The sequence below is a fragment of the Atractosteus spatula genome, assembly GCF_055471065.1.
Source record: "Atractosteus spatula isolate fAtrSpa1 chromosome 10 unlocalized genomic scaffold, fAtrSpa1.hap1 SUPER_10_unloc_1, whole genome shotgun sequence".
Lineage (NCBI taxonomy): Eukaryota > Metazoa > Chordata > Actinopteri > Semionotiformes > Lepisosteidae > Atractosteus > Atractosteus spatula.
Genome location: NW_028296612.1, coordinates 488,466 through 506,095, shown reverse-complemented (window position 1 = coordinate 506,095; position 17,630 = coordinate 488,466). Strand labels below are relative to the sequence as shown.

The window sequence follows — 17,630 nt, the reverse complement described above, 5'->3', positions numbered from 1 at the left end:
TTCATTATGTGTTTATTAGAAGCTTTATCACAGCTAATGCATATAAGCCTTTAGTATGCGATAGTGAGAGTTCAGTTATGCCGGGGAGTGAAGAGAACTGAAATTTAGTAAATTCATATTTAAATAGATTGCAAATCTTCTAAGTGTTCTGTCACTGCAAAATTACAGGAGTCTACCAGCTGCCAGACGTGCTTGTTTTGGGACTATTTCCAATAAGTATCACATTAGTAGTTGTGTGTCCTTTCTGGTATCTTTTAAACTGTGAGGGACAAACGAGACAGAGACACAGTAATAATCCTATTTTACAGTGTCCTGCATTTTAATTTACTGATCAGATAAATTGAAATGTTCTGATTCAGAACCCCTGCAGTTCGTACTAATTAGAACTCAACAATGCTCCCGAGTCCTGAGCACTACACTGAGTTCAGCTGGGCTCTGACTTTGTTCAGCATGACATGTTGTTGCATTTGAGCTCAGAGCTGGGGATGATCTCCATATTCTACCACACTAACTAGTCCGAAACTTAGAACACAGTACACACTTTTTAAGTGAAGTCAGGTTGTTAAAAAATTAAACCAGCGCCCTGTCACAGAAACGTACCCCGGTCTCCCGCGCAACAAGCGGGTGTACTCAGCACTGTACTAACGAGGAGCACTTGTCCGGAGCTCAGCGTGAGCTCTGTTTACTGTCAGCAGACATTTCCTCATTTCAAAAGACGTTTTCACCTGCTCTCAGCTTTTTATAGACGGTCATAAACGCTCAAGAAGTAATTCATTTCAGTTTGAAGCCTGTTTCTGTTGTCTCCGCTCTTGATGAAGAAAAGCCGTGCGTGTGAGACTCCCTCTCTGAAGACGTTTGCCGTCACCCTGCAAGAGAGAAGATCCATCAATCACCGAGGCAACCACTGAGACAATTAACATTAAACACGTGAAATGAGAGATGTTTTCTACCTAGGGATTTTATCGTTTCTACTCTAACTTCTTTGTCAGAAGTGGAATTTCAACAAACGCCTCAAGGAGAAACTGCAACCTGAATGCAACGCCTTAGACCACCAACCATCCTGCCTGGGGCTTTTATATGGAATTATATTTTATTTCTTTCTACTTGTTGATAAGAAAAAAGTGAAATCATGTAATTAGGGAAATGTCTTTTGTTCATAGGGAAAACTAGTACGAGCAAATGTAAAGTTTAGAGCAGCGCTCAATAAAAACGATCAGAAACCGAACGCGCTTCTTATGCGGATCAATATATTCCGATACCGCTGGTTCTGCAGAAGAATAGCCGAACTCCAAGCACTGTGTTGCCATTACGGCTACTCTGGCTGCAGCTGCTGTAAGACCTAGTCAGCCGGCACCGAAAGTTGTAGGAGGTCAGACTGGTTGGCGCTGTCTAAATAACAGTGTCCGAATTTAAGCTTATTTAAGACTATTTACAATGTAATACATGCTCCAAAAGCAAAAATCCTGCACTGGCTGCTATTTGAAACGCCTTCATCAAAGACGCGAATTAGAGATTTATGCAGCTGGCTTTTATGCTTCACAATACATTGCAATTAGGAAAATAAACCAATTAGAATTATGCAAAACAACGTCTGTTCTTAAAAATGATAGCTGTTTTACACTGACGTCGCTCTTTATGAGATAATCCAGATTGTGAAGACAACTGCACCCTAGCAGATCAAAATATTACACAAAGGCTGTAAAGCACACTCTGAATCGATCCGAAAATTTGATTTCCGCGAACCGTTTAGGCTCCAACAGGGAACTTGGCGCGTCTCCTGCAAAGCATTTACTTTACTGGTGCTTTTAACAGACCGTTTTATCTAGCTCGTCAGGATGGCCGAGTGGTCTAAGGCGCCAAACTCAAGAACTCTTGTCTTTCCTTGCTTGGGTGTCCCGGTCCTCTGAATAGACGGGTGGGTTCATATCCCACTCCTTACAGCTACTATCTTACATGTTTCCCGACTGTTGTGCTCGCTAACACGGAAAAATGGAGAAACCAGTTTGCGGGCACATGATAGGCAGGGAAATGCTTCGTGAACTCTTCAATGTGATCAGCAGAAAGTCAAATAGGCTTCGAATTCTGCCTTAAGAACTTTGTGCTGCCTGTAATCTGGAAAGATTTACTGCAAGGTATGCATTCAAATGTGAAAGACCGCAATAAAAAAAAACAGAAGAAGATTTATTAAAACATTGTTTTCCTTGCGGTTTCTCCTGTATTTCACTAAATGTGGCATTGTGAAATCAACCTGTAGCCCTACGGAATGCAGTCACTCTCCCAGTGACAGCGGCAGGAGCCGAGACGATTACAGTATATCAGAGCTCGAACAGAGTTCGAAAATCTAGGCAAAGTGATTCATAGAACATGTGTATTAAACTTTCCTATGTGCCTGGCCTTACTGAAGTATTTGTAGCTGTATTTCAGCTTCTGTCTATTTCTATACTTTACAGTAGATAGTGTTTAGCCAGAGAAGAGAGATACAAGCGCTATACCCCCACAGTAACCGTCCAATAACCTTAACTAAAGCAGGAAGATCAGTTTCTGCTCGACACAGCTGTTTTCTGAACTGCAAATCTCCAACACAGGCTGGAGGCGCTGTGTGTCCAGGCTGAGCGGTTATATGAGAAAAGACTCAGCGAGCTGCAGGTGCGGCTCATTACTCTGCGCTCCCCATGCGGAATGCACGCGTCCTCCCTGCTTTATTACCTTCATACACTCCTCTCAAACCACAGCAAACGCGGTGAACATTTACTGGGTCTTTCTTTCCGAGATCACAGGCAGAAACAATAAACACGCTGAAAACAGGAAGGTATTCCTGATCGTAGGCGAAGATGCGCAAAAATAAATTTCCTAAAATCCAATAAAGTCCTGTCACGTTCAGTTACTATTCTGATGTATCTGAATAGTTATGGCAATGTTGTTAAAAAAAAGAGATAAATGAACTTTTTTATTTCATTCGAGCTGTAAATTTGAAAATGTTTTATTTTCAATTATCTAAATAATACAAAACACAATCACTCATCGTAAGCGTCTGACCATTGATATTCCGGAATTATAAGCCCGTACACAGGCATTGCGAAATCACACGCTGACAAGCAATTCAACGAATATGATGCCTTTCAGGGGCCGAATATTAGACACGAGTCATCGTGCGGAGTTTTTTCCTCCACTACCGCAGTCTTTGCTTCGGACCACCCCTCTTGCCACATTTGCGCTTTATTTTCGATTTTCTGTATAGAACACCGAATATCTTGAGGAAGTCTGGCAAGCGAAGACTGCTGGATTATTGACGTGCAAACATTGGTTCAAAATCAACATCCTCTGCTATGTTGCTTCTTTGATAGTTTCTTCAAATTCCTCATCTGACTTTTAATATCGAGGGATATTGAGCATAATACCATACTATTTGTAGCTTTCTTTTGATCGCCTGTTTTATTAAAATGCCAGCCTCTTTTACAGTTATTTTAGATGTTTGGCAAGGTGTAATATCCTCCCTCGCATCCTCAGCTAAAATATTTTAAAAGTACAACAAAATTACATTATATTGAACAGCACTAGGTTAACATTTAGAATTCAAATTAAGGTAAATATACGAAAATATTAAAATATAACTCCGGCGATCTGTCGTTTTTGCTTGTCAAGTTCTCAGATAATTTTGCACTGTATTTTTAATTATTTTAGCTGAGGATGCAACAGGAGTATAAGTGAATTCTCCCGCCACACATTGGAACATAAATTTCCATGGGTGAATACTATCTGCTTGGAAGTTGCCCTTGTCGGTAATTATTGGAAATTCCCGGTAATGTTGACTCTATCGCAGTCTTTACCTCTGACCAACCCTCAATTGTTTACTACTGCAAATATCAAAATAGTTAAGGTTTTGCGGACAAATTAAATATCTGTGGTGATGATGTTTACTATGGGAGGAAGTGCGTCCCTGGGTGGGCTCAAAACACCCAACGTTGGGTTAAGATCCGAACACGCCAACCAAATGCACCACAGAAACGCTTACCCGCCGCTTTTTGGCATTTACATACTTTTGGTGAACACAAAATTCGCTCACATTTCATCTTTCGTAAGATATATGATTTAAAAAAGTTCCACAAAGGAAATGAATACATGCATTAAACCAAATCAAGCCCTCTGTGAGTGTCCCAAATGATCTGTTCTGTAAAACAAGACAGGAAGAAAGGCTTCGCTAGAATTTGAACACAGAATTTCCTCTTTATTAAACAGGTGCTTTAACCAGCTAAACCACGGCGCCGGCAGAGCACTATGCTTACAGCCACGTGGACATACCGCTCTGAGACATCTGCGTTCGGTGTGCGCTGAGCCTGCTCGCCGAGCAAGTTGCCTCCTTTTCATGCACTAGCAGCCCCGATACTAAGAGACAGGATGAGAAATGGCTTTTATCTGGCACTTTTCATATCCAAGGAGATCGATGTGCTTTCCGTGTACAACAGGGTGTCCTCTATACTCGCCACTGAAGCACAGGACACGCCTGGTGGATTGACATCACAGCAAAATAGTGAAATGGCAGGTGGAAGAGGAAAATGACCCTCAAGAATGAAGAAAGATGATCTTGAGCGCGCCAACTCATGTCCGAAGGGGCTGACTTTCTCGACGAGGTGGCCGAGTGGTTAAGGCGATGGACTGCTAATCCATTGTGCTCTGCACGCGTGGGTTCGAATCCCATCCTCGTCGTCTTGAGCTTCTGACTTGTGATCCATTTCTAAGTCGGGTTTGTGCACTTTTGCTACTGTAGTAGAGCAGTAATATTTCTAGCGTTGGCTGAACATGGCTTACAACAGTAGCTGACAGACAATAGTCTCTTAATATTTAGGTTACACTTATGTTTTGTACTGCTTTCACCTGATATTAATAGTAGTCCTGATGAACGGTTTTGGGACATGGTACATCTTGAAAAATGTTCTTGTTAATTTCAATTAGGAAAAACTGCACTCACCAGAAGCTGAAACAGGTCGTGTTTAAATAATATGCAATAGCAACGTTTGGAGTTGAATCTAGATATGAGTCCTTACCTGTTACAGGAGGCGTTTTAGGACTTTTTTTTTACCTCAAATAAAGCTATCAATTCATCTTACATTTCTACTACATCAGTATTAGCAACGTTATCTTTACCTAGCACTAAATGTAGCTTTAAATAAGAGTAAATTTTAAAATATATGTAAAAGTAAATGCTATTCCATATATTGTAACTTTGTGGTATTTAGAATGTTTATCTGAGGATGCAAGGGAAAGTATTATACCTTGCGAAACATCCAAGACAAAGGTAAAAGAGGCTCATATTTTAATAAAATTTTCGATCAAAAGAAAACCACTCTGTATATCATCGTTAATATCCCAAGATATCGACGTTCAGTTGAAAGATTTGAAGAAACTCTCCAAGAAGCAACTGCAGTAGCGGAGTTTTGATTTGAACCGATGTTTGCACCTCAATAATCCATTAGTCCTCGAAAGAAACAAAGGCAGGGATGTTTTGAGTGTCACCATGATCCTCTTCTCATTTCAAAAGAAAGGTTTTGTATGATCCTGATTCCACTAGAAAAAGAGTCAATTTCTGCCTGCATTGATATCCCTTCAAACGATTTGTAAGATCTCTGGTAGAATATACAGTAGAATCCTGGTCTATTTCTTCTACTAAAAGAGACTATGGGACTGAGTATTTTGATGTCGAACTGGGATAAATAAATTAAATAAATTAAATAAACAGAAACAGTACACTACATTGGGCTACGCGTATGACAAAACGTGGGCGTTTTAAGTTGACCTTTCCATAGCTCAGTTGCTAGAGCGTAAAACTGTTTAAAAAAAGCAGCGGGCGATTATGTCGCTGTTTTGAATCCGGCTCGAAGGATGGTGTTTTCTTGCTCCTTAATTAAAGAGTGAAAACAGCGAATTTGTCTTTCACTTTTACGTTCACCAAACGCTCAGCAAACAGAGAAGCAGAGGCTCCTGTTCTGATCTATCCTCACGTCTGATTGTCTTGCTTTGACCTTTAAAATGTGCACTGTTGACGGTTCACTCTTCCTAACACAATTAAAGACCTGCGGAAAAAACTCGGTATCGGGAGTTTAGTTCAGTGGTAGCGCGCACGTACTCTATGAAGCTTCGTTTTTAATCGCTGGCGTCTCCACTCCCGATTCTTTTTAAACGCGATATCTTTCCTTCCTCGTGTGACTTCCCTCGTGTGTGAATTTCAGGGAGACACATAAACCCTTTGTCTGTTTTAAAGAGACATTTTTTTTAAAACCAGACAAAACGAAAGACGTAGTAATTAGACACACGTAAAAAACACGTGAATCTAATTGAGAAAATGTGGACAGGGGCAATGCATTACTAGTAGCGGCTCTGAGCTCACTGTAGTGCAGTTGACTAAAGCGACAGTAGGATTAGTGGCGCAATGGATAACGCATCTGACTTCGGATCGGAAGATTGCAGGTTCGATTCCTGTCTGGCTCGTGAAGCTTTTAAACCACGCTACTCAACACTGTCTCCTAGTGTGTGCGGTCCTACACAACCTTACTATTGACTGGATGAGTCTCCTGTTCCATCTCCAGTTCTTTCCACACATTCTGCCTGTTTCACCACCGTTATTGTAGGACAACAGCCACAGATATGAGAAGAGATACTGTTCCGAACAACTGTCTTAAATAATCACGTTGATAAAGGTGACAATACGTTTTTTTTCTTTAACGTAACCTTACATTTGCCTATAAAGTTCACACTATTTTCTGTAGCCACAGATCGCCAATATTTCTGCTGTCTCCTGAGAAACACAAGTATAGAGTTCAAACACAATAAATAATACCACAAATCTATTCAGTTAACACCCAGATGTGACAGAACGGATGTAAGACTTACACCCCCTTTAAATATGTATTTCCTTCATTTCAGTTCTCTTCCCTCCCCAGTATACCTGCAAATTCACTATCACATAATAAAGGCTGTACATGCATTACCTCTAATACAGCTACTAATAAAGATATACATTAAAGTTAATTATTAATAAATAATACTATTATTCATAAAGATGTGTATTCATAAGATTCATCGTGAATAGTTGTGGTGTCTGGAAAGCAACGCCAGTGGGCAGTGATTCGTCAAATATACGTATTGTAACGCCCTCTCCCGGTTGTGAAGAGGAAGTGCCCCTAGGCGCTCATAGTACCGCTGGGCAGGCTGGGAGTTGTAGCCGGGGAGAGTCTGAGGGTCAGCACGATGACCAGCAGCTGACCCTACCTGTGTAAATAATGTCATAGTAGTTCTAGTGTCCTGTGTAGTCTTATAAGTGTATAGCTTGTTGTTAAGTAATTACCACCCTAAAGATGTTTACATGCTCTGTCAGTCTCCTCATGTGTGTGTATATTCTGTGTTTGGTTTTGTGTGGTTGATAAAGAATAAAGCTATCGTTTGGTTCATTTATCTCATCTCCATTGGTCCTTTGTCCTGAGAAGAACCTGTAAATGCTACATTGGTGTCAGAAGCGGGCAGGATGGACAAACCGTGGCAGACATTAACCGATTCTGTCAAGCGCTGGCTGACTCTAAAAGAGACAGAACCCACCGGCAGTGCACATATGGAGCCTGAGCAACTCCTGGGTGCGACAGGTGGCCACAGCCCACAGTACCAGGGCTACTTAGTAGTGGTTCTGCCGGTAGAATTGGGGCAACTGGCTGCTACTCCTGGCCAGCAGATACCCCAGAGAGAAGATACCCTCCCTTCCGGAGCCGACCAGCGATTCCCACACTCATCGGCGCGGGTGCGACCTCTACGACTGGGAAGCGCCTTGGGAAACCTATGAGGCGCAGTTCCAGCTCACGGCCCGAACGAATGGCTGGAACCGGGCAGAGATGGCCAGCCACCTGGCTGTGGCGCTGGAAGGAGCAGCCTGCCTGGTGCTCCTGGATTTCCCGGAGGAGGACTGAGGAGAATATGCGGCACTGGCAGCAGCTCTTCGGCTGCGCTTAGGCGTGGAGGAGGTGCCGGACCTGATGCGGGAGAGGCTGGCCCTGCGGCGGCGCCGACCAGGAGAGCGACTGGGCCCGGTTGCCGCTGATGTCATGTTCCTCGCCCGCCGAGGATACCCAGCTTTTCCCCGGGAGGCGCAGCGGGAGATGGCTCTCCAGGCCTTTCTCAAGGCCCTCTCACCCGAGGAGCTGCAGCGCCATGTACAGCTGGCAGCGCTGGCATCGCTGGAGCAGGCCTTGGCCCTTGCTACACGGGCTGAGGCCGTGTTCGGGGTGGCTGGAAGTGCCAGCAGATGCAGTGCGCCCTGCCGGCTGACGGAGGCGGCGACGGAGGAGTCCAGCGAGGGGGAAGAGGAGCCAGCCCATGCAGCAACCACCGCGGAACAGCCCCGCACGCTGTTTTGCGACCGCTGCGGGAAGAGGGGACACCGAGCCCGGTACTGCCGGGCACCCGAACCTCGCACTCCTCGATCGGCATCGGGAAACGGGAACAGGGCGGCACAGCGCGGGAATGGCTGCCCGCCCTTGAACACCTCAACCCCCACTCCGGAGAGCGCTGTTAAGACCGGCGCCCCTCACGCCACCGTGGGGCGAGTCGGCTGTAGCCGGGGCCTGTACCTCCACTGCCAAATCGAGGACCAACCCTGCCTGGCCCTGCTCGACACCGGTTCATCGGTAACCCTACCCTACTTTTCAAAAACCTGTCTGTGTGTTTGATTATTTTTATTTAAAAAAAGTTCAATATTGATCATAACTAAAGAAATTAATGATCACGAACAAAAAAAAGGGCTGAAGATGCGAGTCGCTCTTGAATCAGAGCTGGGTGACACAGGCTTCTGTTCTGATATGGTTGTACGAGAAGCAAGAGGAATCGCTTCTCTCCTATGGAGCATGAGCTGAATCAGGAGTGAGACATTTCGCGTGTTCGTGCATATGTCAATGCATGACCTACATCGTAAAACTAAAACTAAATTAAAAACTAACATTAAGTTATCAGAGACATTAAATTATATACAAACAAGAGACAGGCAAAGTAATAATTCTACATTAAGTGTCCTACACTGACCAAACTAATTGAAATGGTCTTATTCAGAGCCTGTGCAGTTCGTGCTAATTAGAACAACACCAGTACTGAACCCTCAGCACCGTACTGAGCACAAGTTGAGCTGCTCTCCAACTTTGCTACCCACGGGTTTTCGTTGCAATGGAGCTCAGAGAAGGAGCTGATCTCCAGACAGTAGTGTTAAGTTGTCTGCAGCCTCATGCGAATTTCGACAATTTACCCAAAGTGTTTTCTATAGCTTTCAGGTGCAGTTAATTTATATAAAGGAAGGTAAATCGTTTTAACGCAACAAAAGCCAGGCAGGAGTCAAACATACAATTTCCTGATCTGAAGTCAGACGCGTTATGCATTATGCCATTGGTCTTACATCGCTCAATTGCACCATAGTGACCTCAGTGCCACTAATAGTAATACATACTGTATTTCTGATTGAGCGCTGAGTGCAAAGGTTGAATAAGCTTTGCTCCTGCCAACGATTCGGCGTGAAAAAGCACAGCATTAAAGTTTCACAGACAAATGCAGCATGCCGACAAAACCAATTTTAAAAACAACTACGGCACACTACGATTCGCACCGACTCAAAAGTGATCACGGCAGATGTTGTTCCCTGCATAACGCTGAAGGGACCAAAGAGCATTGCTGTTGGGAAGACAAAATGAGGCTTTTTTCTGCCTTGATGTTAAGCTGACAAATACTATCTTGAAACACCTAGTTCAGTTTCTCGACAGACTGTCAAGCAAAGTTTTTACCCATTGAACTCGCAATAGAAGGACGGTCTTAACCCACAAACACTTAGCAGCAGCGAAATTCAAACCTACCCCTGCGAAGAAATTTTTGTACAAACCCAGCAACTTAGACCACCCAGCCACACTCCCAACACCTTACTTTTTTCAGAGAACGCCGGGTTCAGCTCTTGGTGTGCGACGCGTGAAAACGACTGCACCTTCATTTTCCGAGATGTTTCCTATCACTTCTTTGTCAGCTCTGAATATAGCTCTTTTTTGGAGCAGGCTTCAGACCTTTTATTTAATGTATAAATGGGGCGCATTCCTAAACGTGTAATTCCTGTTTTAGAAATGTTTTGGGCGGTGTGTTTTATATAACACACAAACAGTGTTCTGTTTGTATTCTGTAGACCTCTGTAGCAATCGTACTGGATGTGACACGGATTCTGAAATGTTTCTTGAAAAGGTATTTAGGGTTGCTTGAATCTATAATAAAAAAGTTACCTGAAACTTCCTACCTTCCAATCACTGATGTCGCTCTCCCTATACCTGTACGTGATGTTTTGCAGATGTGCAGTGTGCCTTTACTCCTGTATTAAAAACGACCTCCGTTGTCGGTCGGAGTTGAAGGAGAACTAACTGCACAGAAAAGTACGTAACGATAAAATGTTTCTACACTTCAGAATGTCCCTATAAATCCCTGCTCACACACGTCGGTGTGGGGAGCGGGCAGGTAGAGAGCTTTTACAGATGCTCATGATGTTTCTCACGGGGTGTTACCTGCGGTAGTATCTTTCTCTGCGCCTTTGGAAAGAAAAGAGCGGCTCCAGTGCAAGGTAAGGTCAGAACAGCCGGTCTTCTTGTCTTACAAAACAAGAAATTTATATCAACAGGGAAATTGAACAATACAGAAATCAGCGCAGTATAAAATAGGAAGCAATCAAACAAAATGCTCAGAAAAAATCGTAGTTGAGTAAATTGGTGTAAAAAAAATATTTGTAAGCAAAGGAGAGCCCGCGCTGCGCGTGAAACACATCAATCGTTCAGCATTTCTGAAATGTTTAATTGAATTGACAAAGAAATCCTCTCCTTAAACTTCGAAAAGGATTATCTGTTGAGCCAGCAGGCATAACACTGCAGTTGCCCGTTTCTCACAGGTGTTTGAAGTTGTGGATAACTTTTAGCAGGTTTGGTGCCCTGGCTTAGCTGGTTAAGACGCCTCACTAAAAACCAGAAGACCCTGGGTATGAATCCCAGCGGTATCTATTTGTAGACAACAGGCCACTCATTGTCAATATTTATGGAGCTCAATTTAGAGACAACGGGAGAAGCATGAGTTACAGCTTTCTGCAGCTGTTTTATGTAACTTTGTATCTGTTGGCTCTGTGACGCAATGGCGAGCATGTTGGACTTTTATTCCTTGGTAGAATTAAGTCATTCAAAGGTTGTGGGTTTGAGTCCCACCAGAGTCACATACCATTTTGATTCAACCTTTCGAAATCCTCTAGGGATTGGTGTTGATCAAGTCAAATAAAGGACTTCTTAAGAGTCCACAGTTGGAAATGAACCAGCAGCCACAAGAAAGAAATTAGCACTGGACTGTGATCACATTACTCCTGTGCTGGAGTCTTTTCTAAACTCCTTCAAATCCAGACTCAAAACCCTCTTCTTTAGAAGAGCCTTTAATGAACTATTATTTACCCCTCTGTTCCTACTGTATTTAATACCACCATCTATTGTCTCCTCTAACTGTGTATTCTCATCCTGTTTATCTTGTGCTTTTTGTTAACTTTATTGTTGTCATTCTGTAAAGCACTTTGAAAAGCCACCTTTAAAGGCACTATATAATGTAAAGATTATTATTATTATTAATAATGAACAGTGCATTTAACACTGAGCACATGCAGTCCTTCTTTGCAAAGGATTGCAAAAGTTGGGAATTAGCTTTTCACTCGTTTTGTTAAAGACCGTATCCTGGCTTTGTTGCAGGAAATGTCTGGATGCCATCACTGGATCAAGGAGAGGATCAGGGTTTTGGGAAGTCTTTTTGATGCCTGACACTGTGTGTTGTAACGGCTGTCACTCTTGACCTAAACAACAGAGAACACTGTTGAAATCGCTGGACTGCCTAGCGGACATTTTGTTGCCTTCTTCTGACCTGTATTTAATGCGATTCTCTGAAAATGTGGCACGTTATATCTGTGCTACCTTTATGGAGGGTGAGCACACTCATAAGAATCATAGATTCGATCACAAGCATCTAAAAATGAGCATGAGAAAATGACATCACGCTATAAGGCTGAATGGCACAAATTCTCCTGTTCCTTCTGCAGCAAATGTGTGTTTTTTTTGCTTCTTAACACTGAGATAGTTGGAGATAGTTGGCAGCAGTGGGATTCCAACTCACACCCCCAAAGAGACTGGAGCTTTAATCCAGCTTTAAACTAAAAACTGGGTGACTTGTAAGGGCTGGTAGGAGAGGAAAGTAATAAATGCTTCTTTTTTGGACAAAGTCTTTATCTACTAAAAGAAGGAAAGAAATATTTGATTATTAATTTTTCACCAGTTGTTTTGATCAAATTATTGTAACGTGGTGCCATATTAAGGTATAATATGTACATGAATGTCATGTCTGAGTGGGTGATGGCAGCTGACTATCGCTGAAGGACTGTTCATCATGAGCGTGTAATCCGGCATAATGAGGGAGAAGAGATTGGCCTCTGTGTCGCAGTGTTCTAGGCAAATGTAAGGTTTCTTTCTTGTAAAATATTTGTGCATCTTGAGTGCATTTTTGTTGCTGAAAATTGATCTTGTGCATTTGAATTAATTCTGATATTGTCACCTAATTCTATACATTTTATCAGCCTACATTTAAAGGAGCTTAATTGCATCAATTAATTGCATAGTGATAGTATTTCTTGCCTTTTAAATACTTCAGTGTTAATGATGTTAAGTGACATCATTGCAAAGGCGATATTTTCTGATGGCTGTTCCGGTAATAATGATTCGCGTTGGAATTACTACTGTCATTACTACTAATAGTGATAAAAAAAGAGCATTCACAGATCTCTGGATGTTGGTCTGGACTCTAGAAAGTGTTTAAATTCATAGGCGACTCTGGACCCCAACACCTGTTGATGGGTCACTTCTGTCAGACACACCAGTGGAGCCCAAGCCCACTTACACACACATTCACACACACTGATAGATATACACCTACACTCTCACATACATTTACACCCACAGACACAACACACAATATACACAAAATCAGACACTCACAGATACACACCCACACACTTACTCACACACATTCACAGACACACAAATAGACACTATATACACACATAGACACCGCATCCACTCTTAGGTACAGATACACTATAACTAACACTAATGCAGATACTGCCAATATTACAACACTAACACAATCATCAAACCCTATCATTGTTACTAACACTGACAAAAACAACTACTAGACTAATAATATGTATAATAACAGTAATACTGTCATGAAACCTAACATGATGATGAGTGTTAATACTCTGACACTAACAGTATAATTATCACTAAATTTAACATGAAAACTAGCATTAAAACTAAATTTAAAAGTATCTATCATCACAAAGTCACATGTATACTTGTATTATTAGTAAAACTACCAGATATACTCTCACTAATATTAACATGAATACTAGCATTAATACTGAAACTATCAGTAATGCCATGATCATTAATACTCACATAGACACTACACACAGTCTATTTCCCTGCACTATTTCACTCTTGCTTCCTTCCAATAAGGACGGAGCTGCGGGAGAAAGGGCGCTATAGAGGATCGCTGTGGAGAGCTGCTGCTGTGCTTTGACATCTGAGCTCTGTGGAAAACGATCTCAATACAATTCTGAAAAACGCGACTCCCAGAACGCCACCCGAACAAGTCTCCACAGCCGAAGCTGTATCTGCTGGGCGGCGCAGTCGTCGTGCACAAAGAAGGCTTTGAAAAGCATCAAAAGCATGTCATTCCGAGTTGGTCGTTTGTGTTTTCCGTTCAGACGTGAAATACCGGGAGACAGAGAGAGCGATGTCTTCCTCGTTAGAGACCGTGGTTTGATTCCCCGACAGCGAGTTGCTCTCCTTCTACCTCCTTAGAGAAAGGACTGCCTTTCACTTCTCTGCATTTTCTTTCACAGCGTCATGCACCTTTTCATTGCTCTCACTTTCAGAGCCTGTGCACAGCACACGACTCGACATCAGGATGCGCATTGAAGTGACAGCAGGAAGCTTTGCGACATGCACTGTGCAGATCCCGTAGATCCCCACACTAGGAATCCCCAAACAGTGAGCGTGGCCACTGTGTTTCCACCCGGTTTTGAACCAGGGACCTTTCGCGTGTGAGGCAAACGTGAGAACCACTACACAACGGAAACGATGGGAAACCATGCACAGTGACCCAGTGCTGAACTTCGCCAATGCTATTCAGCTGCTTCCAGTGCCTTCGTTGGAGTGCGCTGATTGACCGTGCTCACCAGAGACCAGCACGCCTGTCATGGACGGAGCAGGAAAGGCGGCGCCACATTCTACAGCCCTCTCCACGCAATCGACGCAATCGGGCTACTGAAGTGGAGAAAATCTCCTCTCCAGAAAGTGCAAATATCATCTTGGAGAGTATAAATTCTATTGCCGAAGGTCAACACTATCTACCAGAGTCACCCCACCCACCTCCTGCAGGTTTCCGAGCTGCAGTGATGATCACTTCGGCTCACAAGCGAGAGGTCCTCGGTTGGAAACAGGCGCCCCTTCTTCTTGTACGTTTTGCACATGATCGAGTGGTTTTAGTGTGGCTCCTTCGTACACGGTGCTGATCTTTTGGAAAGCAGGAGGCAAAACTGACACGTTCCCATACCGGGAAATGAACCTGGCCCACCTGGGTGAAAACCAGGAATCCTAACCACTAGCCCATATGGGAGCACGCAGCCTTCTTCCGTGTGTCATGCAAGCAAACTGTAATTGCTGTTTGCACTTAGAGTGTCGAAGGGTCGATGTATACTGGGGCTCAGTTGAAATGCAACATCAGGACTTTTCCGACTCCTGTCACACGAAGAGGGCACAGACTTTTCTGCCCCACCGCGTGTGTCTCGGTATCTCGCCGTGATTGTATAGTGGTCAGTACTTTGCGTTGTGGCCTCAACAACCCCGGTTTGAATCCAGGTCACGGCAGAATAGGGGTGTCTGCTTTTACTACTTGCATGCAGAAGGCAATAAAAAAGCCAATCGATGTGAACTAACGAAGCTTTACAGAGGAGTACTGCCTGACTGGATCGTTGATGAACGACAGAGGCCACTCCGACCTCTTCTCGGTTTTCTTCAATGACTTACTAAGGATCTTCTTCACATTCGCCCATGCAGGGGAAGCCAGTTACACCAAAGCAAATGCAGGAAAGTGCATTTCAAGCAGAGACCAGTGCATTTCAAGGAGGGACCTGTTTACACCGAGAGTGGTCGGAGTATGGAACAATGCGCCGAACGCTGTTGCTGGATACAATTCTTGATGAGATCTTGGGCTCACTAAGCAGGTAATGGCAGGTACCGCTCGCTCCCGATGCTCGCTCGAAGACGGCCTTTTCCATCGGCCAGGGCCTCTGGCACTTTACTGTCATTCCCTTTGGCCTGTGCAATGCCCCGGCGACGTTCGAGAGGCTGATGGAGAGGGTGCTGGCATCGGTCCCGCGGAACCAGTGTGTGCTGTATCTGGACGATCTGCTGGTTCATGCCCAGGGTTTCGACCAGGCCTTGACGAACCTCCAGGCAGTGCTGGCCTGCATCCGCTGTGCTGGCCTGAGGCTCAACCACAACAATTGAGAGCTCCTGCGGCGGGAGGGGACCTTCCTCGGACATGTTGTTGGACCGCGAGGGGTGGCTACAGACCCAGGTAAGGTTGCTGCAGTGAGGGGATGGCCGACTCCCCGCACCGTCGCAGAGCTGTGCAGCTTTCTGGGGTTGGCTTTGTATTATCTGAGGTTCGTCCGGGACTTTGCCAGCATCTCTCCCCCACTGCACTGCCTCACCGACAAGGGCCGCCGTTTTGACTTGGACATGGGCTGCGAGACGGCTTTCGGTCGGTTACGTGAAGCTCTGGTGGGGGCCTCCGTGCTAGCCTATCCCGATCCGTGGTTACCGTATATCCTGGATACCGACGCAAGTGACTTGGGGGTGGGCGTGGTGCTGGCACAGGAGGGGCCAGATGGGAGCGGGTAGTTGCCTACTACAGTCGGGCTTTGAATAAGGCTGAACGGAACTACTGCGTGACCCGTCGCGAGCTTCAGGCCATACCTATTCGGGACCCGATTCCTGTTGAGGACCGACCATGCGTCCCTCACCTGGCTGCTCCACTTTAAGGAGCCGGAGGGGCAGATGGTGCGATGGATAGAGGTCCTGCAGGAGTATGACTTCACTGTTGTGCACCGTGCTGGATCTAGCCATCTCAATGCCGGCATTCTCTCGCGGCACCCCTGTGAGGTTGCGGACTGCCACTACTGCGCCCGGTGGGAGCAGTGTGAGGGAGCCGTCTGCACAGTGACGGAGGCGAGCACCTCGGCCACAGCCCTGGAGGGGCCGCTGGGGGTGGGCATGTCAGACCTGGCACAGCAACAGGCAGCTGATCCTGACGTGGGGCCGGTGCTCCGCTGGAAGGCAGCAGGAGCGCGGCCTGCGCGAGAGGAGCACCCCCAGCACCCAAAGTCCGTCAAGGCCCTCTGCGTCCTGTAGGAGGCCTTGGAGGTAAAGGACGGGGTGCTGCGCCGGGGGTGGCAGGTACCCTCCAGTGGCAAGATACGGTGGCAGCAGGTGGTGCCACAGTCGCTCCGCGCGGCTGTGCTCAGAGTGGTGCATGGCCAGCCGGGCGTGGGGCATTTCGGCTGTAAAAAAACCCTGCAGCGTCTCCGAGGCCATTTTTATTGGGGTCTTTGCCACCGGGACGTGGAGCGGTATTGCCGAACATGTGCAGTGTGCGTGGCGCAGAAAGGTCCCCTCGAGTGCTCTCGGGCCCCCCTCCAACAACACCAGGTGGGGGCTCCTATGGAGCGGGTGGGGGTAGATGTTTTGGACCCGTTTCCGCGCACCGAGGCCAGAAACCACTATATCCTGGTAGCAATGGACTATTTCACGAAGTGGCCGGAGGCCTATGCCCTCCCGGACCAGAGTGCCCCCACGGTGGCCAATGCACTACTGGAGGGGATGTTTGCCAGGCTGGGGGTGCCGGAGGAGTTACACAGTGACCAGGGGCATAACTTCAAGTCCCAGGTCTTCGCCAGAGTGTGCCAGCGCCTGGGGATCTCTATGACTCAGACCACCCCGCTGCATCCCCAGAGCGACGGGACTGTGGAGCGGTTTAATCGGATGCTCCCCACCCAGCTGGCCTCCCTGGTGTCCTGTCACCAACGGGACTGGGACCGCCACCTCCCCCTCGAGCTCTGGGCTTATCGGACCGCAGTCCAGGAATCTACCGGGTGTACCCTGGCCTCACTCATGCTGGGCCGGGAAATGCAAACCCTGGTGGACCTGGTCTTCGGCCTGCCGCCCGGAGACGAGTCGGCACCACCAGCTGGACCGGACTACGAATAGGACCTGTAGCAGTGGATGTGGCGGGTGCACAGCTTTACCCGGACCCATCTGACTCAGGCGGGAGTCTGGCAGAAGCGGTACTACGACCTGCGCTGCAGGGGGCCTGCCTTCCTGCCCTGGGACTTGGTCTGGGTGTACAGCCCGCACCGCCGCAAAGGCCTCAGCCCTAAGCTGGCGCCTTTGTGGGAGGGGGCCGCTGAGGTCCTCGGGGTGGTAGGCAAGGTCTGC

At 45.8% G+C, this 17,630-nt stretch overlaps 1 non-coding gene across 1 annotated transcript; it reads left to right on the top strand.

The window, feature by feature from the left end:
- Nucleotides 1-4,622: 4,622 nt before the first annotated feature.
- Nucleotides 4,623-4,704, top strand: trnas-gcu (transfer RNA serine (anticodon GCU)). The gene has a single exon. It is a non-coding gene; the product is annotated as a tRNA-Ser (tRNA).
- Nucleotides 4,705-17,630: the final 12,926 nt, after the last annotated feature.